This window comes from Pipistrellus kuhlii, unplaced genomic scaffold (genome assembly GCF_014108245.1).
Source record: "Pipistrellus kuhlii isolate mPipKuh1 unplaced genomic scaffold, mPipKuh1.p scaffold_m20_p_4, whole genome shotgun sequence".
Lineage (NCBI taxonomy): Eukaryota > Metazoa > Chordata > Mammalia > Chiroptera > Vespertilionidae > Pipistrellus > Pipistrellus kuhlii.
In genome coordinates, this window is record NW_023425540.1 from 15,106,386 (window position 1) to 15,131,641 (window position 25,256).

A 25,256-nucleotide genomic window follows, 5' to 3' on the forward strand; every position below is an offset into this window, starting at 1 on the left:
CATAAGATATAGTGTGTGTGTGTGTGTGTGTGTGTGTGTGTGTGTGTGTGTTTAAGGTAAGATTTTCATAACTGCAACCTAGAAAAAAATTGCTGTATAACAGTGAAGTCTTCTTCCTTCCTTCCTTCCTCCTTCCTTCTTCCTTCCTTCCTTCCTTCCTTCCTTCCTTCCTTCCTTCCTTCCTTCCTTCCTTCCTTCCTTCCTTCCTTTCTTTCTTTTCTTTTCTTTTTGCATGGGGAGGGGAAAAATCAACCTTACCATCCACTCTCCCATATGCTTCAACTTTCATGTCTGTTTTGCTATCGATTCCATTAGCATAATGATTAATGAAAGTTCTCCAGAATTTCAGATTCCTTGAAAAGTAGCCAGTGCTTGCTCTTTGGAAGCGACATCAAATAAAGAACAATAAAAAGAGGGTGCTTTAGGCTTTGGAAATCTTCACAGACACATCGCTGTGATCTTTTTATCACTGCTGCGGAAAAGAGGACAGCATTTCATATTTCTGGCATTACTAATGACAACATGACAACTGCAAGAAAGCATGGATTTCTGGGGGTAGCACAGGGAACGGGACTCCTGCTGCGCTCACCAGCTCCCTGCTCCGCACAGCTGCCTTCTCAGCTGGGGGTTTTAAATCAGCACTGAGAAAATACAGAAATGACCGTGATGCATCTTCCTCACCACGAGAAAAAGGTAATGTTTAATTAACACTCCAGCGTTCTGTTTCCTTTTTTAAAATTCAATATGGATAAATTTTTATTATAACAGAAGTGTCCATTCATCAAAGGAACAAGCAGTCTTAAATATGCATGCACCTAATCACAGGGCTTCAATCAGTCTTTTGTTTGCAACTGACTTATTTCTGTCTTCGTACATTTTGCTTTGGATCTTTTGTTGTTGTTGTTGCTCCTTTTCATTATGGAATAAAATGCTGACACTAAAAATATATTTGTGCTTGCAGTTATGGGGAGGAATACTGACTTCTTATGGTTTTGCTGAAATCAGTAAGAGTTGCAGGAATTATAAGGCTTTAAAAGTGTACATTTATATCCACAGCATACTAACAAGGGATCATGCTCACCTAGCTAAACTTGCATGTAATTGTAAAAATATCACAATAGAAAAAGTAAACCTCTTTTAAAAGTATTTCAATAATGCAACATTTGATTTGTTAAGGATGCACATATGTACCTCACCGGCTGCTCTGTTGTAGAATGGTATGTAGCATGGCATTCATGGGAGCTCTGCTTTAAGGATGGTTTGGGTGCCAATAAAAAACAGTTAATTTAAAAAAGCAATGCTTTTAATCTTCTAGCCATAAAAAAATGCACTATCTTCATTTACACTTGTTACAGGAATTGCATAGGTATAAATTAATAAACACGGTTTTATAGAATCATGTTCTTCATAGAGTGATTTGCTTCTCTGTTCTTAAAGACAAGTCCGCTAGAATCCTTGGTTGACTACTTTATTTTCCTCTTTGAGAACAATTTGCTTTACAAGCCCAGAATGATATGAGAAAATAGGGCTATGTGACCTGTGTATGTGTGCATGCATGCATAAATGTTTGTTTTGCTCTGACTTGGGCCTTGTAAATTTCCTCTCAGATTTTCATTAGCAACTAATTGACAAGGTGAATATTTAGAGGTTAAATACTGTTCTTAAGAATGGAGTAGAAGGATTCAATGTGTATTGGAAATGTGTCAAAATAGTTTTATTTTAAGACTTGAAGCAAAATATTGATTGCTACAACTTTAGTAATTACGCATTACAAAATCTGACCAGCAATTCATTTTACAAACATTATGTGCTAGGTACTGGGCATGGCAATGAAGACAAAAAGATAGACATGTGGTCCTCACTCTTCAGACATTTATAATCTAAATTACTTTTTTTTTTAAAAAATCAATGAACTATTTTCTGAAAAAGGATCTGATGTTTAACTCTATTACTGAGCAGCTTATGTTGATGTATTAAATTTCACCCAAAAAGACAATACCATTTGCCTACTAGGTAATTGATCTACAAAGGATTGATTTTTACCTACTTAGGCAACAAATATTTATTGAATGACTTAATTGTACCAATCACTGTTGGATATACTTGAGATACAGCAGCAAACGAGACAATGGAGCCTCTATCATGGAGCTTATTACATTCTAGCAGGAATCGAAGATGAAGAGGCAGCATAATCCTTCACGCTTATTTTGAGAAAGAGAAATGGGCAAGTGTGACTGAGAAATTAAGCCTATTGACTTGAGTTTATAGCAATTTATCTGGCCCACTTGATTTTTCTACTGGACCAAAGGACAGGAACTTTTACAGCCTGGCCAGAGTGGATCAGTGTTTGAGCATTGACCTATGAACCAGGAGGTCATGGTTCAATTCCCAGTTAGGGTACATACCCAGGTTGGGGACTCGATCACCAGTGTGAGGCATGCAGGAGGCAGCTGATTAGTTATACTCTCTCATCATTGATGTTCTATTTCTCCCTGTCCCTCTCTGAAATACACACACACACACACACACACACACACACACACACACATATATATATATATAATTTTTAAAAGCTTTTATAAATATTCATAGCACTTTCAGAATACTTCGAAAGGACTTTAAAGTCAAATGACAAATTAGAATAATATTGTTCTTTCAAAGCCTGTGTTAAGAAGAGTATGCAAACAGTAAATTACTACACAGTAAAATGATTTTAAATTTCAGATGCTTTAAAGTGATTTTTTAGCAGTAGTTTCCCTGAGCTTTCTCTTGACCGACCAACTGGCAAAACACACAAGTTCTGAGAGTCCATTGAGATGGTCATACTCTCTCTGCTGGCTGCTTTGGTCAGTAGTAAAACTGGTGCACTGAGCATGCTTCTGGGATCCCACCATGGAAGGCATTTAGAAAACATTTAAGTGCAGCTTCATGCTTCTCTGTTTCTTATTTTGAATACCTCATTTTTCTGTTTTAAGATTGTAGTAGAATACATTTTTTCTGTTTTGACATCTTTGTTTTTTTCTTGATTTCATTTTATATTCTATCTATCATCTATCTATCTATCTATCTATCTATCTATCTATCTATATCTATATCTATCTATCTATCATCTATCTATCTCTATCATCTATCTATCATCATTCATCATCATCTATCTGTCTATCATCTACTATCTAGCTATTATCTGTCTATCTAAAAATAAGGATCTATTCTTTTTAGCTCACCCTCAGGTATTTCAAATACGTTTCTCCATTGTCATCTCTATTATGACAGTTAAAAAACCCCTAAGTTCTCATGTTTCCAGTCTCTTTTGTAATGAGAGCACCCATTATCTTTAGTCCTGGACACTGAGACATGGATATAAACTTGCTAAGAACTTTATGAAAGACTTTATTTACTTGATAGAAGGGCAAGACATGGTGGCATGGCTCCTTCCTCCTCCTTTCTGGAAGTCAGACTGGAATGCTGAAAGCTACTGCAGCCATTTTGTGACTATGAGGTAGATAGGAGGAAATCCCAGGAGAATTTCAGAAATGCCAACCCTAACATGCTAAAACCACTGAACTAATGCCAGCTGCCTTATTGTCAGAAAAATAAATCAATATTTATTAAGTCACACTAAGTGGTGTTTTCTGTTACTTTTAGCTTGGAGAATTCCTAACCAAGGTTGCACGCATAAATAATTTATTAGAGATTATTAAAACTTGAGCATTTTGTTATGAAATAAAACACTTAACAATAAAGAGCAAAATGCAATTCTTGTCTTTAATAATTTTATGGTGGATATTTTATATGGTAAACAAATAAAAATGAAAAGACTTTCTGATACTCATCCATGGCTTGAATTCAATTTGCAGGGGCATATTTCTTACCGTTTTTTTTTTTTTTGTGTGTGTGTGTGTATTCATTTTCTCATGTATAAAATGAAGGATGATATTCTTTCTAAGGTCCATTGCAGATTTATACTTCTGAATTTATTAGAATAAACGTAGTTTAAGACTATGGATTGTAACACTATATATTTTTAAAGTATGTACATTTTTATTGATTTCAGAGAGGAAGGGAAAGGGAGAGATAGAAACATTAATGATGAGAGAGAATCATTGATTGGTTGCCTCTTGTATGCCCCCTACTTGGGGTCAAGCCTAAAACCTGGGCATGTGGCCTAACAGGGAATCCAACTGTGACCTCCTGGTTCACGGGTTGATGCTCAATCACTGATCTACCCTAGCCAGCTGTCAGACTATATATTGAATGATATTTAAAAAATTGTATTCTATAGATAGTTTGGTTATGAAAGAAGCCATTGTACTTTTACTGTTCATCATAGGATTCTATACATTCTACATTAGAAAAACTAGGCTATAAGTTTGAGTCTTTGGATAATACACTCTAAAAATCTATTTTCTTTAGTTATTTACCTACTGAAATTAGTAGAAAAATTATATATAAAAGCATCCTTTAAGAATAATTCCCTCCAGCAAAATGATATATAGCCTCATTAATATTCTTCTTTGCAGGAATAAATCCAGACAAAATAAATTCACTACTCTGGAGGTTTGTTTGACACCAATATCACTTTATGACATGACTGCACAACTGCACGAAATTGGCACAAAGAGGTTTCATTGAAGCAATAGAAATGTCCTCAAATTGTTTTAGGAAGACATAAAGCATGACAAATAAAATGTTGCCATACGATTTAAAATAAAATATAAGCAAATGAGAATTAAAGGTGAATTGATCATAAACAACATTAATGTCAAGGATTATTTTATTTTTCTATCTAATATTGCAATAATAAGTACTTAAAATATTGATCAAATGCTAGTTGCTCCAACTAAGTCTTTTTTAGCCATTTTTAACTACAATTTGTAATTTGGTTGATGTTGGAAAATGAGATGTACAAAGAAGCCATAGCTGGAAATAGAAAATAAATAAAATTGATACCATACAAAAAGGAGGAAATTGATAGTAAGCAAAAAGCTTTAATACAAAAATGGAAAAAGAGAAATGATGATGTGACAATGTGTATGTATTTGTGTGTATGTATGCCTATGTGTGTGTGTGTGTGTGTGTGTGTGTGAGTGTGTGTGTGTGTTTATGTGTTTGAGTGCATAGACAAGCATGTGGGACAATTAGGGAAGAAAAAAAATGCATCAATATAGAGGTTTTATAGAGGTTTCATCCTTTTCATGAGATAAGGAAACTTGCCAGATAATGATCCTCACCTCTTGTTTTTCAGAATAATGGGCAGCCCATGAACTGGAGAGATGATCTGCTACTTAAAAATGAGGGCTCTTTGCCTTCTTGGTTGGAACATAGCATCTTTGGATGGTACTGGAGTATAAACAAATAGAAATGCCTTTTCTCTACATGCTGGAAGCAGTCATTCCTGTTGCCACGGAAACATCCTGAGGCAGCCAGGGTCACCTTTGGAAACCATTGAAAGACTTCAGAAGCAGATCAATAGAGACATGCAGAGACCTGAACTTCCCAGCTAATGTTGTCTCTTATTTTAAAGGTCATTTTTCAACAAACACTTGCTTATGTGAATACCATGTACTGGGAAGTAGGAAGGCAAAATTGAATGTATAATAACTGGTCCATATTGTCAAGCTCTGCTTTTAGAAGCCTGTGGTTTTTGGTAGAAATGCTTTGAGAAGGGAATGAGTAGGAATAGCAGTCTGTATGATGGAGTGACATTCAGGTTTTAAAGAAAAGCTGCATTTAAGACTTCATTTGCAGAAAAGTTTTCAAAATACACAGATTCTTTACTCATACAAGCATACTTCATTGGATTTTATCTAAGTTAGTGAGATTTTTTACTTTAATTTAAAAAATGTTTTGTCATATAGTAGGTTTGTGCAGATTTTGTGTCAAAAAAGCACAATTTCATTCACTCAAATACTCACTCATTTGACCATTAATTCATCTTATTATCAAATATTTATTATGTCACACTATAAGTCAGGTATTACCTGAAGATGGGGAGTGAACAAAACATTATCTTTGCTTTTAAGGTCTGGGGACTTAATCTGATGAAGAAGGTAGATATGAAAACAAACAATGCAGCCTAAACCAGTTTTACTCAGTGGATGCAGGCGTCTTCAAACTACAGCCCGCGGGCCACATGTGGCCTGCAGAGGAGTCTGATCTGGCCCGCCAGGTTTTTTGGGCAGTGAGCGCAGCCGAGGTGTTACGGTAGGAATTAGTAGTTCATATAGTCCGGCTCTCCAGCTCTCTGAGGGACCGTGATCTGGCCCCCACTTTAAAAAGTTTGAGGACCCCTGGTAGAGCATCGGCCTGCGGACTGAAGGGTCCCAAGTTCGATTCCAATCAAGGGCACATCCCCAGTGGGAGGTGTGCAAGAGGCAGCTGATCGATGATTCTCTCTCATCAATGTTTCTAACTCTCTATCCCTCTCTTTTCCTCTTTGTAAAAATCAATAGAAATATTTAAAAAAATAAATAAAAACAAACAATGCAATTACTTGCAGAAGGAGCACATTGTGATGTTTGTAATTCTTCCTGGGGAGGTGAGAAGGCTTTGGAGAGGAAAACTGATTTTAGCCTTGAGGGATAGATATACATTGAGAAGACAGTTAAGACACAGACAATAGCAAATGCAAAGTGCATATATGTGCAGGACAGATTTCATGGATGTTCTGTTGATTGATGCTCAGGATATATTTGGAAGTGTTTGGAGTTGAGGTTGGCACAGACCATAGAAGTCCTTTTATAATATGAAAAAATTTATGCTTTACTATTAGTTTTCCAGATTTTTTTTTTGTAACTTCAGATTTAACAAATTGGACTATTCAATGCTATAATAAATAGGGCTTTAACTAGCTTACTATGATTCTCTCTTATTTCCCCTTTACAATCCAGAATTATTTACAAATACTCAAGTGCTTTCAGAGGGCTTAAGGAATTGAAATTGCTTTTTTCTTTTTAAAAAATATTTATTGACTAGAGGCCAGGTGCATGAAATCCGTGCCCTGGTGTGTGTGGGGGGTGATCTTTCAGCCCAGTCCGCCCCCCAGTACAGAGGCCTCTGGGGATGTCTTTCGTGGGAGGTGACCAGGCTAATCAAGGAAAAGCACCACTCCCATCACCTCACTGCTGTTGCCATTACCAGCTGGCTGTTGTAGCCACCAAGGTATTTTCATCAACATGAACTCCAGTCCCTTTACCACAAAAAATGACAACTTTCTTTAGGCATTTTTAAGATGTCTCTTTCATAGGATATACCATTTCTTTCTTATTTTTTTTCCCTCACCTGAGGATATTTTTTCCATTGATTTTTAGAGAGCGTGGAAGAGATAGGGAAAGACAGAGAGAAACATCACTGTGGGAGACACCTCAATTGGTTGCCTCGTTCATGAGCCCTGACCTGGGCCCTGGCCAGGAAGGAGACTGCAGCCTAGGTACGTGTCCTTGATCAGAATCGAACCTGGACCCTGCCGTCCAGAGGCCAAGGTTCTATCCCCTGAGCCAAAGGAACTAGGGCAGATATGACATTTCTTAGCTCTTCCAGCAGCGGACCTTCATTTCTTCCTTCAGGAGTGAGATGGAAAACCCTAGATTACCTTCTTGGATTCTTTTTTTTTTTTTTTTACAGAGAGGAAAGAAGAAGGACAGAGAGTTAGAAACATAGATGAGAAAGAAACATTGATCAGCTGCCTCCTGCACACCTCCTACTGGGAATGTGCCCGCAACCAAGGTACATGCCCTTTGACCGGAATCGAACCTGGGACCTTTCAGACTGCAAGCCAATGCTCTATCCACTGAGCTACACCAGTTAGGGCCTTCTTAAATTCTTATTATGCAAGTTACCAGGAACGCTAAGGGTGGTGTACTGGGAAGCTTAGCCAATGAGCAGAGGCAGGACTGCTAGCACACCACAGCTGGCAGGCCCCCCAGTGTGCGCTCTGGGCCTGCTCAAGCTGCCATGGTTGTGGCTGGCAGGCCCCATGTCTCCGGGCCTGTGCCATCAGTGGCTTGCCTCACCTTGCACACAGTCCCCTCCAACCCACCTGTGCATGCAGCATCCTGCTGAGTGGTCGTGACCTTATGGTGTCCCAGACAATTTGCATATTACCTCTCTCTCTCTCTCTCTCTCTCTCTCTCTCTCTCTCTCTCTCTCTCTCTCATAATATATAATGTTATATGAGATTCTCTCTCTCTCTCATATAATATATAATATTTTATGAGATTCTCTCTCTCATATAATATATAATATATAATATTATATGAGATTCTCTCTCATATAATATATATAATATTATATGAAATTCTCTCATATAATATTATAATATTATGAGATTATCTCTCTCTCTCATATAATATATAATATATAATATTATATGAGAGAGAGAGAGAGAGGTATTTGTTGTTCTGCTCATTTATGCATTCATTGTTTGATTTTTGCATGTGCCCTGACTGGGATTGAACCTGCAACCTTGGGGTATCCCTTTCGAGATGGCACTCTAACCTACTGAGCTACCTGACCAGGCCAGTAATTATATTTATGATGCTTTATTATTGCAAGCAATAGTTAAATGTAGGAGTAAACTCTTTTTATATTACAACTAGCAGCAATATTTGATTTATTAAAATACAACTAATGGAATTTTATAATAGGAGTCTTGAAATCACATATCTTTCTTTTTTTTTTTTTTTTTTTTTTTTTAAATATATTTTATTGATTTTGTACAGAGAGGAAGGGAGAGAGATAGAGAGCTAGAAACATCGATGAAAGAGAGAGTCATCAACCAGCTGCCTCTTGCACACCCCCTACTGGGGATGTGCCCGCAACCAAGGTACATGCCCTTGACCGGAATCGAACCCGGGACCTTTCAGTCCCCAAGCCGACGCTCTATCCATTGAGCCAAACCGGTCTCGGCTCACATATCTTTCTTTTGTTAAAATATTCTTAAGTGACAAGTAATGATAGCTCTTCAGACTACAAATATGATACATTGCACATGGAATTGCACCCTGTTAACTCTTCCTTTATGAAGGATAAGAATTAAACTTTATGCATAAAAAGATGTAGAGGGTGTGTATGTTTGAGTGCTAAAGCTCTTTGGCATCATTTAGGTTAGCCACCTGTTCTAGCCTGCATTTACTGAATAAATTAGATGATCTGGAGAGAGTGTGTATGCAGCTGATTGGTCTGCCTTGTTACCAAGGCAACCATTTCTCTCTCTCCTCTATGCCTCTGAAAGGGTTCATAACCCATTAGTACTTGGGCAGGAACATGAGAAAATGTCTTTCTTTTACTTTTTTTTCTCTCTCTGTAATTCCTGATAAAAACGATGGGTAATGGGATTAGCAGAATTTAGCAGATTGCTTTGAGCAAATTATTTATTCAGACTGTACATTTTCCAAATGTTTGTAAAATTTAGATAAAAGCCTTAAAGACACATCACAGCTAATAAAGAGAGGCTGATGATAACTAATATAAAATTGAAAATATTTTTAATCTCAAGTGAAGATTGTCAAAAGCAATATATATAAAAATAGAGATTTTCTGAATGATGTTTTCCCAAATCATTTTAGCTATGATTTCTATCAGGGTTTTCCTCTCTTTACAGAGACAATGAAACATAAAAGGGTAACAATTTAATAAAGGTTTTATTAGATCCATCAAACTGTAAGTTCAGTGGCTAAGTGATCATTTTCTGAATATCAAAGAGCTGGAAGGATTGTGGGGTGATGGCTGACTCCACACTATGGCCAACCCATCAGAAATCAATACAGATTTTTCATGCCCAAGTGACATTTAGATTTCAGCATATCAATTCTCTTTGATTTTATGAACAATATTTGTCTATTTTCTCCACCTTTGTACATAGCTTTCCCTTGGTATCCAAATAGTCATGTATTAAAAAAAATCAGTAGGCCTCCCAAATAGATTCATTTCTATAGCACTTACCTTGTAACAGGAATTTCACTTTATCCCATTTTCCTCACTATTCTTGTCAACTCAGTGAGATAGATATTGTCTATCTCATCTTACAGTTGTGTAGACCGAGGCTCAAGTGGGTACATAGCTTGTCAAGAATAGTGGGGCTGTTATTCATATTGAGTTCTAGCTCATGCTTTTTTACTATGCTATGGGGTCTTTAACTTTCTAACTCTATTTCTATAATAATTTTAGCAGGACATGTCCTTTCTGAACATAGAAATATTACCCAGAAAAAAAAGCCATATTAAATCTTAAAACATTTAAAGGAAGCATCTTGAAAGCCTTCTCACTTTATTATTTTGGATTTTTTCACAAGTAGAATGCAATTCCAAGCTTTGCTTGACTCACCCTAGTGCTGAAGTTTTTGTATTAATAGATATTGAGAGGAATGGCTTTATCATACATGGCAATTCCTTGACATTTAAAAAAAATATTGTTATCGAAAAAGAGAGAGAGAGCAAAAGGTAAAAACATCAATGATAAGAGAATGTTGATCAGCTGCTTCCTGCACACCCCTTACTGAGGATCAAGCCTGCAACCCAGGCATGTGCCCTTGACCCTTCAGTCTACGAGCCAATGCTCTATCAACTGAGCCAAACTGGCTAGGGTGAGATTTCTTTTTATTACCTTTTTATAAATACTAGATAAGCTAATTAAAATTGAACTTTGAATCCCTACTTTGTAGCTATCTCTGCTGTTCTTTGCAATTAAAAAAGAGCATATAGCATGCTGATATATATGTATATCAGGGCAATGGTTTTTTTTTTTGGTTTTTTTTTTGAGGAATTAAGTTCATGTTCTGATCATGGACAAACCTCAATGCAATTAGATTTACTCTGATTCCTGATTTTCTACTTATTTTAATTCTGCAATCTGAAGTTTCATAGTTGGAGTTGACATTTTAAAATAAATAGTTCTTTGATAGATACAGGGACATTTTAAGATGTGATCACACCATGAACAGGCAGTTTTTACATACAGTTCTCAGTGTCCAATAAGGCAGTGCAAATATTTTACTTGGTGTGAAGGCAGATTGTGATTGATCCCAGCTAGGTGAAAGATGAACAAACACTGCACCAGATGATCATAAATATGCAGGAAAAGCACAAAGATATTATTCTCTTCGAATATGGAGATTTGGCAAAAGAAGAAAATGCATCCTTTAATTTGCTGCAAGCAAGATGAATTTGCTTTTCTCCCTCCTATCTTCAGCATCAGTTTAATGTTTCCAACTTTCTCTAAAGAATAGGCCATTATTTACAATTTGGAAAAGAATGTTATATGAAGGCATTTTATTTGCACATGTCTAAATATTTTTAATTCAATATATTTGCTTCTGTCATTCTCTTCCATAGTTATCTAAGTTAGATTAAAATGCTTCTTTTGTACTCCAAATATATGCTAATGTCTTAATTCATTCAATGTGCTTTCAGCAACAATTCATGGTCTCCCCTGTGCTGGATACTCTATTAAATGCTGAGCACCCAGAGGTAAACTTGCAGTCCCACTCCTTTATGAATTGAGTTTGTGGGGAACATCTGCAAGATAGTCAATGATCTCAGTAGGGTAAATGCTGCCATAAAATAATGAACATGGGGTTTGAGGGATATATTGTATAATAAAGTGTTCCCAAATAGATTCTTTCAGCACCTACATATTCATCCTGAAAAAATTTCAGTGTCTTACACTGCTTACTACTGTCCCTATCACTTGCTTTCCTGTTTTTGCCTAAGTCTTTGGATGTGTCAGAGTTCATCTCCCTTAGTTATAACCTTAATTTATCTCAATTCTTGCTTCCCTCTTTGCCTGTATTACATAGGGCAATTTGAGCAATGACTTTCCTAAAATTATTTTGCTTTGTTATGATTGTGTGGCTACATCTTCACCAGGATAATCTTGGCTCATTTCTTCCAAGATTTTAATTATCTATCTACTGGAAAGCATACTTTTAGTTGTTGACCTATCCATTAAGTCCACATGGAGGGGTGTGTAGGAATCATTTATTCCAGAGGGATCCTCTCATGCTGTATTATAGCTTTACCTAAGACGTACCATTGTGCTTTTCCTCAACAAACACCCCCTTCACTGGTGTCTGCTTATCTCTGTTGAGTATTTTCACAATATCTATAGTCAGGTTGCATGATGCTAACTAGAGGCACAACATCAACCAGGAGAGCAGCTGGCATACTGTCATGCAAATCAGCAGGCACTTTCCACCAATATTGGAAGTCTATGCATACCTGGCATCCAGATTTTGTTTTAAAGTTAAATTGTAAGCAACCTTCTTTTTCTCAGATAATCTGAAGACCTTTTGGGAAACTTCAGTGCCACGACTTTCACGGTTGAGTTCAGGATCTGAAGAAGGGTCTAACACACAGATAAAAATGCTATACAAGAAATATGAATTTAGAAGGCATTGGGGGCAAAGTGGAGCCTCTTTCTTGAAGAGACACACCAACTTCTGGCCTGGTCTGCTATTTATTTACTTGAATACACATGTTTCCTTTAGCAATTCATACAGGCATATCAAAGGTAAAGTTTGATAAATAGTTAAGAGGATTATCAGGTTAGGCCAGTGGTCGGCAAACTGGCTTGAGAGCCACATGCAGCTCTTTGGCCCCTTGAGTTTTTAGCAAAGGCCAGCTTAGGAGTACCTTAATTAAGTTAATAACAATGTATCTACCTATATAGTTTAAGATTTTAAAAAAAATTGGCTCTCAAAAGAAATTTCAGCCGAGACCGGTTTGGCTCAGTGGATAGAGCATCGGCTTGGGGACTGAGGGGTCCCGGGTTCGATTCCGGTCAAGGGCATGTACCTTGGTTGCAGGCATATCCCCAGTAGGGGGTGTGCAAAAGGCAGCTGATCGATGACTCTCTCTCATGGATGTTTCTAACTCTGTATCTCTCTCCCTTCCTCTCTGTACAAAATCAATAAAATATATTAAAAAAAAAAAAGAAATTTCAATCCTTGTACTGTTGATATTTGGCTCTGTTGACCACTGGGTTAGGGAATTGCCTTGAGCTACCACCTCCACAGATGAGGTGCTTAGTGTTAGCCCTGCTAATGTCCAAGGTCCATTGACCTTCTGGTTCTTTGGTGCACTGATGGTATTGGCAAGTGGTGGCTTCCCGCGCTCCAGTACAAAAGGAAATTTAGTGACAGACTGTGGGTTGTCCAAATCAAACCTCCTAGAAGGAGGAAACCATGGCTATTCTGGGGAGGTCAGAAATAGCTATCAATAGACCATTGTCTTGATATAACTCATCTCACACTGTCCTTTTTCTCTGGTTGTCCCTGTTCCACTTTATAAATTCCTCAAAGAGAGAATTAGGGTCTAGTTTGGGTCACATGTCTCCATATTTGATTCAAACAACAATGGCAAAAGAGACTGGTGGACTCGATTACTGGGGGAATGGTAACAATTATACTGTCTTTCCTTCATTTCCCAGTTTCTAAATTAAAGTGGCTTGCCAACACCAACTGTAAATTTATTGCCTTAATCTGCACTACTAGCCAAGGTCCTTCTCTCTCTCTCTCTCTCTCTCTCTCTCTCTCTCTCTCTCTCTCTAACCTTTTTAAAAATTAACATGAGCACACATTAACCTCTCCTGTTTTTGTCCTTTCCTTTTTTCTTCTTCTTTTCTCTAAGGGATTTTTATTTATTTATTTATTTATTTATTTATTATTATTTTTTTGCCACAAAATTCCATTACTTAACCAATATTGGTTGTTCTTGAAAATGACTCTGATGCCAGTACCGGTTTGGCTCAGTGGATAGAGCGTCGGCCTATGGACTGAAGGGTCCTGGGTTCGATTCCAGTCAAGGGCATGTACCTTGGTTGCGGGCACATCCCCGGTGGGGGGTGTGCAAGAGGCAGCTGATCGATGATTTTCTCTCATCGATGTTTCTAACTCTCTGTCCCTTTCAATTCCTCTCTTTGTAAAGTCAATAAAATATATATTAAAAAAAGAAAAGAAAAAAAAGAAAAAGAAAATGACTCTGATTCTCTCCCTGATTATGTGATCTCAAGTTCCCCAAATAATAACTCTCTTGATTTGGTATTGTCTCCTGACTAGGGCACTCCTAGTTAACTTTCCAGTGGCTCTGGAGTGGGTCTTTGACAAATTGAATCTTGAAAGTAGAGGGAATAAAAATTTTTTTTGGAAGCATAAGAAAGTTTATACTTTAAGGGGAATTTAGAGGTGCAGGATATGTGAGGTACAAAATATTTGAGTCTGAAATGGTAAGAAAAGATGGTGGAGAATTTGAAGGCAATGGTGATCCATGAAGAATTTAATAGGGGAATGCCATGATTATATATGCACATCAGGAGAAAGCTTGATGTAAGATTTGTTTAAGACTCAGGGGCCATTTAAGGATTATTATTAATAAAATAATCTAAAGAAATGTAAAGAGGGTCTAAACCAAGCATGTCAAACTCGTGGCCTGTGGGCCACATGCAGCCCACAAAAAATATTTTTGTGGCCTAGTCAATATAACAGCATGTAAGAAACCTCTTAATAAAAATTTCATAACAATTTTTACAATATCCTGTTATACATAATTATTAATAATGAACTACAACGTTCGCTGATGACTGATTATTATAATCATGTTGCATTAATTTCCCTTACATGCCTTCACACAGGCATACCGTTTCTCTTCACTAATACTAGTAGTGAATATTTTAGCAGCCAATTGCCACATCATTAGTCTTGTTCTGACTTGTTTGGTGTGTGCAACAAGAGATATTTCACTTTCGGAGAACAAGAAAAATAGGTTTATTTGCGTTATGCTTATTAATTTGTGCAGTTATTCAGTGTCTGGTAAGTTAATGTTAAAAAAGTACTAATTTTATTAAAATGTTCTATTATTTTATGTTAACTATTGCTCATTTATTTCAGCTCTTTGTATTCTGCATGTCTCTATCAAAATATACTATGTTTCTATGAAAATTGAAGCTTTTGTTTTTTTGCAGCCCACATAAACTTAAACCTTGTTTATTTGGCCTGTATTAACCTTTGAGTTTGATGTGTTTGGTCTAAACCAAAACAGTGGCAGTGGCAGTGGCAGTGGAAAGTGGAGTGTAAATAAGTGAGCTGCTTAGGAGGCAGAGTTTATAAGACTTTGTGGAATAGTGAGGGAGAAAGTGTTGAGGTTGACTTTTCAGGCTCTGGTGTTGGGAGAGGTTGCCAACAGTAGCATTTATCAAAAAGAAAATACAAAAAAAATAATGTGTGGTTGAAGTGTGTGTGTGTGTGTGTGTGTGTGTGTGTGCGTGCACACACATGCAATACGTTTACTTCAGTTTATATTGACTTTAAGAGGTCTTTGAGCCATTTAATTGGAAATGTCCACAGGACAGATGTGTATCCAAGTCTAGATATGGGTCATAATGTTGGTGAACAAGCTAATGAGGGGTGAATGAGTGAGATTGAGTACACAGTAGATTTTTCAGGAACAGTATAAACAAACAAAACAAGAAGCTTTATGAAAGAACTCTAGGGAATATGCATTTTCACAGGATGAGAACAAGAAATGAATTGGCAGTATTTAAAAAGAAACTCACAGAACCTTTTAACCATGCAGGAGAGAGTGATAAATTGAAAGTTAAGGAGGAAGAGATTTCTGGAAAGGTGGGTATGATTAACATTATTAAAGTTACAGACAGGTCAAGTAGAATAAGGCACAATTCATGTGAACCCAGGTGATTACTAAAGGATCTGAACACCTCACTCTTGGAAAGTAATTATATATTGATAGTTAGCTTTCTCCTCCAAATGTGTGTGACCCCTGGCCAAGGAAGGCAGCTTTAGTTTTCCTATGATGGTCATAACAATGATTCCTAACTGATGTGGCACTCAGGATCCCTAACCTCTTCTTGTTCCTGACCTTTGATAACCACAAACCTCTAAGGTCTGTTAACTTAAGTGTTAAAAAAAAGAAAAAACATTAGTCATTTTTAAATTTTTTAATAATAAAGGTTATATCTTTATAAAATTTCAGAAATTATAGAAATATGAAGAATCAATATAAAGATGTATAATGAAGGACATAAAATATCTCAAGACAAAATGTCCTGCCCAATGACAATTATTGCTAATCCTTTATTGTGTATCCTTTAACATTTATATTCATACTCTTAGAGATTTTTCTATGTATATACATTTTAAAAATAAAAATGGAATTTTATCATTCATACTATGCCTTATCAGCACTTTGACTTGACTATAAAAATGTTATTTATATATTTTCATGTACAAAATAGCTCAAGAATTTCATTATGCTTTTTAATGGGCACCTGGGATTCTGTTGGCCCTCCTGTAATCTATGTATCTAATTTCCTCCTGATGAACATTGAGGTATTTCTAATTTTTAATATCAGATGTAAGAGAAATCAGAATGGATATATTTCTGCAAATATCTTTACACATTTGCTGATTGCTTACTTAGGATGCATTCTCTGAAATGGAGTTTCTGGTCAAAGGTATAATGTTAACATTCTGATAGATGCTGGCAAACTTCTGCCAATAGCTTAAGAGGTAATTACTTCTTCTTCTGTACTGTTGCCAAGCATGGATTTGATAATTTTTTGACAAGTGTTTGCTAGTGTGATAAGTTATCAGAGTCTTTTAACCATTTCTTGGCCCTCCAGGTCATGGCTTCCCTCATGCTTCCCATAAATATGGTGTTATAATAAGACTTTACACCCTCGTAATCTTTCTAAAGGGAATTTTCTTAGCATTTTTTAAAAAGTTAGGCTCTTATTTTCTAAGTTTCAATAATAGTCATTCATTCACAGCTGCTAAACCAGGGGTCTGCAACCTTTAAGACATAAAGAGCCACTTGGACCCGTTTCCGAAGGAAAAAAAAACCTGGGAGCTGCGAAACCATTGCGACATTTAAAACAAATATAACACTGTATATATTGTTTCTTACCTTAATGCTATATACCGGATCGTGCAGTTAGCTGTCAATCTGAAGAAAAAAAGGACTTTTTCACTTAACAATGTAAAACATATTTTTGCAAATTAATAGCTAATTAAAATATTTAATTTACCTGGTTAATGGGATTTTTGCTCCTGAACCTCAGTGCACAGTGTCAGCACATCAGGGCTGTAAGACGTTACCTTCATTTTTACACAGGCTTGCAAGTTGTCGGAGTCGCGGTAAAGCTTGAAAAGAGCCGCATGCGGCTCTGGAGCTGTAGGTTGCCGACACCTGTGCTAAACAGACCTTCTTCATTAATGATATCTCCACTACTAGAATACTTTGCTAGCATCTCCTAGATAGTTTTATAAAATTTTACTCCCTCTTCCGTTCTTGTCATAAGACTACTCCTCCTCTTTTAAATATACCAATAATGTTTACCTTTGTTTTGGTGTTTTTGGTCCTCAATAAGTTATTCATGCTTTGCTAGAACTGAATAGGAAATAGATTTTCCAACTTGAACAACCATGGCAGAAAGCTCTTCCCAAATGATGATGATAGCAGTGAAAATCAATTCAAGGCATGTGATCAAATTCTAGCCTCCAAAAATGAACTTAAACATAGCATTTTTTCCTTTTTTTAAATCACACTGATCACTATTTTGTTAAGAGAACTCACACAATATAGGCAAAGTTTTGCCCCATCGTTGGCTTTTGGTATAGGAACTTGTACTATGTAATATTGACTGGAATCACTGAAGGGCAAATGACATCTCAAAAATGATTAGGGCAATTCAAGACATATATTTTATGGTCGATGCCTCCTCATTCCACTGGGGCTGATATCTGGAAACCTCTTGTTTCACTTCTATAGCTGAGCTTTAATCAGACAAATAATTTAGTGATCATTACTCTCTCATTTCTTTCCTAGAAGGTGAGCTATTTAGGGTCACAAAATATTTTTGAATGATCTTTAGATTCCCTACACTTCCAAAGGATTTATTCAGAATTTAAGAGATGCTAAAAGAATTCTCTTAATTATGAGTCATGCTTCCAAGGAGGAATGAAGACATATAAAAGATATGAAATAGTTCCTAAGCTTCCCCCCATTTTATTGCCACCAAATTTACTCAGGCTACCTCTAGTTCTCTCATCACTTGAGAGTGTTCTGACTCTTTGGTGATGATCGCAGCATGCTGTGATGCTGATTTATTCCTTTGACTCAAAGGTTTGGCCTCTTCCCCCAGTTGGAGGCAACCCAGGTTAGGGCATTATTTGATGCCTCCGTGTTCTTTGGGGTACTGTTTGAGGATGTCATGAAACACACCCAATAACTCCTTAAATAATCTGAGTTTGGAACCATTTTCAAAAGAAGGTCAAGTCCAGCTTTATAATATGCCATCACCTTTGAACCAGGTCCATTTGAAGGGCTACATGTCATATTGGAGTCCAAGACTATGAGCAGAAAAAAATTTTCTTCATGCATCTGGTGATATGGCCTCCATTGGAATACTTATGTTTGTAATAATTTCCTTGTCTTGAGTCAAATAACAATTGTGTCTCCTTCATCTTGAACTTCTAGACATGGATTGAAAGTAACAACTCATGAAATTTGACATAAAGGAAGCCCATTTTTAGTTAGGAGATAAAGTAAGGTAAATGAAAGAAATTTTTTTTTTCTTTTCTGGATAGGATGCAGCATTTTTTAATGTATAAACTTGCCTTTGGTTTATGTAAGTGGTTCCCAAACCTGTCAGCATATTAGAAACCCAGGAGGTGCTTTAATAATAAACAAATAAACAAACAAACAAATATTACAGGCAAAGTACCATCCAAGATATTCTGATTCAATTTTGGAGTTTGTTCATGAACATTGATATTTTTAAAACCCTTAAGTGATTTTAAAATCTGTTTGAAAACCACTGGTATATGTGGCAAGGCCACAGTATATTCTGATATTATCTTTGACATTTTCTTAATAATTCTGTTGTAGTTTTTTTTAATTTATTTTTATTTTTATTTATTTATTTTTTTTAGCTGCCCAAAGCACTTATGTTGTTGCATCTCTCAAACATCCTTTATGTTAAAATAAGAAAACTATGCTTTATATAAAGAAGGAACTTTATCAATGCTATGTATTTTCTTTCAAATGGGTTTTCACAAGGTAGAAGGACCAACCCTCAAGTATGTGAGGAATGCAGTAATTTTGTTGGCTTCTCTGGTTTTATCAGAGCTTTGTACAAAGGTCCGTAGACACTGTGGAACCTATCACTGGTCTGCTAATAAATATCTACTGTGTTGTTGCAGACGATGCCAACTGAGTGATCTGCTTTTAGTCAGCTAGAAACAACATTAATCCCTACTGAGACTAGTTCCTCCTAACCCCACACTCTTCAAAGTAAGTTAACTCTTGTGCTAGCCCGTCACTGTCTGATTCTCGCTCACCTTTGGCCTATAGGTCTTCAGGAGGTCACATGACATCTCTGCTCTATAAAAATGAGGGAAGTAGATGACAGAATCTCTCTCAGATACCCTTTCAACTTTAGGTTCAAAGAAGGACAATTTAAATAAACACTTCAGAGAACCATGAATGCTGTACAGACCTAACAGCAGGAACAATAGCCTTCATCTTTTCTGTGATTTTATCTGTAATAGTGAATTATAGCCAAATCACATTGTTATAAAGGGCCACAGACTCTTAGCATGTGTACATGCATTCAGTAATTCATGTAAAAATACAGAATTAATATCTAAGGTCTGGTGGAGGATGATATAGGATCTCTATATCAGAAATGTTTCCAGCTGTGAGAAGCAGGACTTCTGATTAACAGTGGCTTACAACATAGGAACATATATTGTTTACCCAGTAAGAAATCTAGAAATCACCAAAGATATAGGGTCTTCTTATCTTTCATACTAAATGGCCTTAATCTCTTATGAGATATCTGACATATTTCCAGGGATCAAAAACAAAAACAAGTCTATGTTCAAGACAGAAACAATAGGAGAGAAACGTGGTGCGATTGTAATAACCTGGTTATTATTTAACAGGAAGGATTGAAAGGAGAGACCAAGTAATATAGTCATGCCATTTATACAGCTTTGCCAAAAAACTGCGTTTGACACTTTCCAAGTCTCTTCCCTGCTGAGCCATTGGGGAAGGGATGAGACAAAGGCAGTTTAGATGCATGCCCAGTAAGATATGAGTGAAGTGAAAAGGCGCCTACCTGTCTGCCAGTCATACCTGGGAACAAATTAGTGGCCAGGATGGGCGTGGGCACTGCAAGTGGCAAAACCTAAAATTTTAACTTCCAAACAAAGAAGTGAGTTCTTTCTGTCTCTTTTCTCCCTCTCATTTCCAGGGTTCATGGCTCTCCTGTGGCAGGGGAATGAGCTCCCCAGTGTCCACATGGATCATGGCCAAGTTGGACTCCACACATGGATTAATGGACTTTAATTAGCGTGGATGCTGAACCACACCCAGCTGCAACATTGAATGGAAGCTCTAGACACTGCCTTACTTTTCATTCTGTTGAACTCCCAGATGCTACTCTTTTAGGACTAGCTTGGGAGAAATGGGTCATTGGAAACTGAGGAATGTAACTCCATGCCAATAAAACCTTCTACCACCTCACATCATCATATTGGTAGCTTCTGAAAATTCTTATTTCAGCAATGCCCTAAGAACCACATTCTCACAAACTATGGAGGAATTCCACTAGTATATTCCTCCATCAATAGAAGTACAAACAATTTGCCATTTGGTTACTTGTCACTTTTATGAGGAAAGCAAATGACTCTTTCAGCAATCAAAGCCATCATCCAAGTTTGTGTCATAGCCAAAATAAAATCATCTTGCCACCCCTACTTGGAAGGGAGTCTGTAAAAGTCAAAATTTGGCTTTTCTCAGATCCTATGAACAGGCCAGAAAGGGAGAAAGAAAGGAGAATGCTGCTTGGTTATTCAATCAACAGTGAAAATACACGAAGAAATTGGGTTTTGAGAAAACTTACTTAGAAATGAAGAAAAGCATAATTCATTTTGTTTTTCCAATTAGGGCTTTGTAAATTTTTTACAATGATTTTCTGATTCTTCTGTTGTTATTTTTATAATCTACAGAGACAAAAAATCAATGCTGCATCATATGCTCATATGATCATATGTTGGATCACATAGATGACTTCATTAGAACTGGCCCCTATATTCTTTTTGTGTTTAGATCATAATGGCACAAATGGTACACCTCTGATAGTCAGCAACTGCCAAGAAAAGAATAGGATGCTATTAAGGATGCACACCATGCTTTCCCAGTTGTGAAGGCCAACTGATGTCATAAAGCATGACACAAAGTTTCACGTGAGTATGGGTAGAGACAAGCGGAGAGTAAATCGAGGCAACGGATGGCACCCAGTAGCATGCCAAATACTTTTGAAACCACAGTCAGTACAATGTTCAAATTTCAAACAGCTAAAGTGTCAGCATATCAAGATGACTCACCACATTAAATTAACATAAGTTTAATTTTATTGGCTTTGGAGTTTAATTCATATTAAATTTGTACATTTGTTTTTGTAGCTGACTAAGTCCCCTGAGCATAAGATGTTTATACTTAGTTTTATATTTATAAAAATTTACAAACACAGTCAAAACAATGCAAGTTAACAGTGGATATATGGTTTAATATATTTTTCCTTTGAAAAGGTTCTGCTCAAATTTTAGAAACACTGGATTAGAGAGCCCTTCAAGTTAATCATGGACAACCCTGAAATTGTCCTAGCCTGCTCCTCTGCCAAAGAAAACTAGTTATGTTGATTTCTGTCCTACCCTATGCTTTGCTATTCCACATTTTAAAGAAGCAATCAATACACTCTTTCTGCATGCTTTTAAGTTTGTTCCACGGATTTTGTACTCCAATCCAAGGGCCTGGCAGATCAGAAGGCATTAAAATATCCCCGAGTAATACCTATTGGAGTCTTTTGTTCATAATGAACTGTTTACCTAGAATTTTAAAGCTGATAGCATTTAATTTGCTGAGGAAAATCAGGAGTGTTTGTGCAGAGAAAACTTGCACTTACTGAAGAAGCTCTAATCAAAATCGAAAGAGTCGGTCACAGAGAGCCTTGCTTTGTGCTCACAGTAGGCTAGGGTGCATTTTCATGGAACATCACAGGTAAGAGCCTTCGAGGTCACTTTCATAAAGTGTATTCTGTCTCTAGGACCTCAGGAGGCTAAGGATATTGCCTGAGACAATGAGGATTAGGACCTAGATGTCCTACAAGATTATTAAATGTTTCCCTTGTGTTACACAGTTTTTCGAAAGTGAAATTGGCTAGTCAGGGATGGGAGTGGGGAATAAAAGTCTATGTGTTTACAAACTGGTTTACTAAGCTCAGGTGCTAATGACAGTATGATAGAAGAACTCAACTCAACACAACATGAATAGATAGTGCTAAAAACTATAAATAAATCCATCTGAAGTGCACTTTTAGGGAAACTGATACTTTAGTAAGCAATCTTTCTTTTCAAGCTTTTCAGAAAAAAATTGCATCCATTCTTGCCCTGGCTGGTTTGGCTCAGTGGATGGAGCATCAGCCTGCGGACTGAAGGGTCCTGGGTTCGATTGCAGTTGAGGGCACATGCAGGTTGTGGGCTTGTGCAGGAGGCCGCTAATCGATGATTCTTTCTCATCATTGATGTATCTTTTTCTCTCTCCCTTTCCCTTCCTCTCTGAAATCAATAAAAATATACTTAAAGGAAGTATCCATTCTTTATAATCATGCAAGCAGCATTAGCGACTATACCTACTTTAGAGCTATTGTAAAAATCTTGAAAGTTATTTTCACAAAATATTTTATCAAGAAATATTCACTTAAAATCAGGACACACGGGACACTGAAAAAGTGTTTATTAAAAAGATGACAGCACAAATGTCAAATAATCATGTAAAAGGAAATAATGAAGGATCTGAGCAATCTGAATGTTTCATATGAAAGTCATAGCTCCACATATGGATAAAAATGGAAACTGGGACATATTAAAGAATTGAATTCAAAACCTTAGGAAAAAATCAGTGCATAATTTGAGCAACTCTTTCTATTTTGAGTTAGCTGATGTAGCTCAACAATCATCTGTGGTGGCTGTGTTTAAGTTAAAAGGCATACCTATTCTCAGCTATCACTACAAAAATGCCAAATTATGAATACATTGATCCTGACCTGAATAAATATTACCCAGAAAATCTGTGCAATTGGAAATTAGAGGATTCAGCTTTAAAACTTGAGATTTGCTAAATGACTCCTCAAGCGAGTGCAGCAGCAGCCGAATGGCTTTCCTCTCTCTGGAACAATCTGTGTGTACCTGTCGGCCATGCTTTCTTTTATCAGATACTGTTGCTAGGGCAACCACCTCCTTTGTACAGGCCCAGGATAGCTGTTTCTTTTTGGAAACGGACTCTGGGCTGGTTGCCAGGTTTTCAATGCTCAAATTCAGGACTCTTCTGTAACGTTCTTAACCCTTTCCTTGGCCTGAGAAAAGATAGAATGTAAAAGCTTTTTCTTTTTTCTTTTTTATTCCCCAAAGGAAGCAGAAACGATCGCATGGTTAAAATATAAGATTATTCTTTCTCTGGCACATATGCTATGTCCACAAAGCAAATAAATATGATTGATTTTTTAAAAAAAATAATTAAAAGGGAGACAAACATTATTGATGTTTTTCAGAACATTAGGCTTCAGAATGGCTATGCTTTTAGTTTGGTTTATAGTCCTTGATTCTAATCCAATGCAGTGGGAAAAATCAGTTCACACTAATAAGAGGCAATAGCTTTTTAAGATACTGTATTCTTTACTGTTTTCTACTGAAATGCAAAATGTACCATTGTTACAAAAGGGAAAAAATAAAAGCTTCCAAACCCAGTCTCCTTATAATAATTTGAACAAAACATATTTCTTAATAGTTTGAATTGCTCCTATCCTTTCTGCCATTAAAAAAAAATGTTTTTATTGATTTTAGAGAGAGGAAGGGAGAAGGAGAGGAAGAGATAGAGTAACATCAGTTGGTTGCCTCATGAAGGCCCCCTATTGTGGATGAGAAGCCCACAACCTAAGCATGTGCCCTGACAGGGAATCGAACTGGGGACCTTTTGGTGTATGGAATGACAACCAACCTATCAAGCCACATGGGCCAGAGCTCCTTTCTGCCTTTATTTCTAAGTGTCAGACTTTAAGATTGAGAAAAGGTTCATAGGTCATCTGGATTAATTTATGACAATACTTCTCATTATTTATTAAACTGTTCATTCCATTTTGAACTCCAATTAGTATACATTCTTCATATTTTCATTGTCTGAGGGCAGTATCCATCTCTTTGTCCTACTTCTGTATTTTCCAGTCATGTAGAAGAAAGCTCTACCACTGTTTATAGTATAGCTCTTTAGTAAGACTAAAAGTAGCTATTATGTCTCCCTAATTGAGGTGTGCCATTGAGGTGTGCCTTCCAAAGACCTGCTGGGAGAGCCGACCTGGTTGATAGACTTGAGTTGCTGAACCTTTACATCCACTAGGGCACCAATGAGAGATCATCCTTCTGTCAGGCTGCTCCCAACCCCCAAACAAAGCCATTCCTGACTTTAAGGAGAGTTATCTAGGAGCCAAGTTTAGTTTGGGGACTTTATGTAGGCTCCTTAATTTCCTGAATAAAAGATATAAAGTTGTAAAGCATTTTGGTGAAAGTGTTATCTGTAGAGTGTTTTAAAGGAATGTTGGTGATCATTCTCCTTTGTTATTTTCAGAAGTCCTAGACTGTTCTTATGTTCTGAGTTTAGTAATTATTATTCACCAATTTCATTTCTTTATTCTTGAGAATGTTTTCAAGAAAGTCTTTATTTTATTAGTATTTAAAAATGTTGTTTGTATCTGATAAGGGGTTAATATCCAAGATTAATGAAGAACTTATACAACTTAATACCAAGAAGATAAACAATCCAATTAAAAAAGCAGCAAAGCGTCTGAATAGACATTTCTCCAAAGAGGACATATGAAAAGATGCTCAAAGTCACTAATCAGAGAAATGCAAATTAAAACCACAATGAGTATCACCTCAAGCCTGTCAAAATGGCTATAATTAATCATTCAACAAACAACAAATATTGACAAGGATGTACACTATCGGTGGGAATGCAGACTGATACAACCACTGTGGAAAACAGTATAGAGTGTCCTCAAAAAATTAAAAATAGGACTACCTTTTGACCCAGCAATCCCATCTCTGGGAATATACCCAAAGAAACCTGAATCACTGATTCAAAAGAATACATGTACACCTAGTTCACTGAAGCATTATTTATTTATTT

At 36.7% G+C, this 25,256-nt stretch overlaps 2 long non-coding RNA genes across 2 annotated transcripts; both read left to right on the forward strand.

The window, feature by feature from the left end:
• Positions 1 to 195: 195 nt before the first annotated feature.
• Positions 196 to 20,539, forward strand: LOC118703547. Its single transcript, XR_004983068.2, has 3 exons — positions 196 to 693; positions 19,214 to 19,304; positions 20,269 to 20,539. It is a non-coding gene; the product is annotated as an uncharacterized LOC118703547 (long non-coding RNA).
• On the forward strand, positions 4,171 to 6,022 carry LOC118703548. Its single transcript, XR_004983069.2, has 2 exons — positions 4,171 to 4,557; positions 5,246 to 6,022. It is a non-coding gene; the product is annotated as an uncharacterized LOC118703548 (long non-coding RNA).
• Positions 20,540 to 25,256: the final 4,717 nt, after the last annotated feature.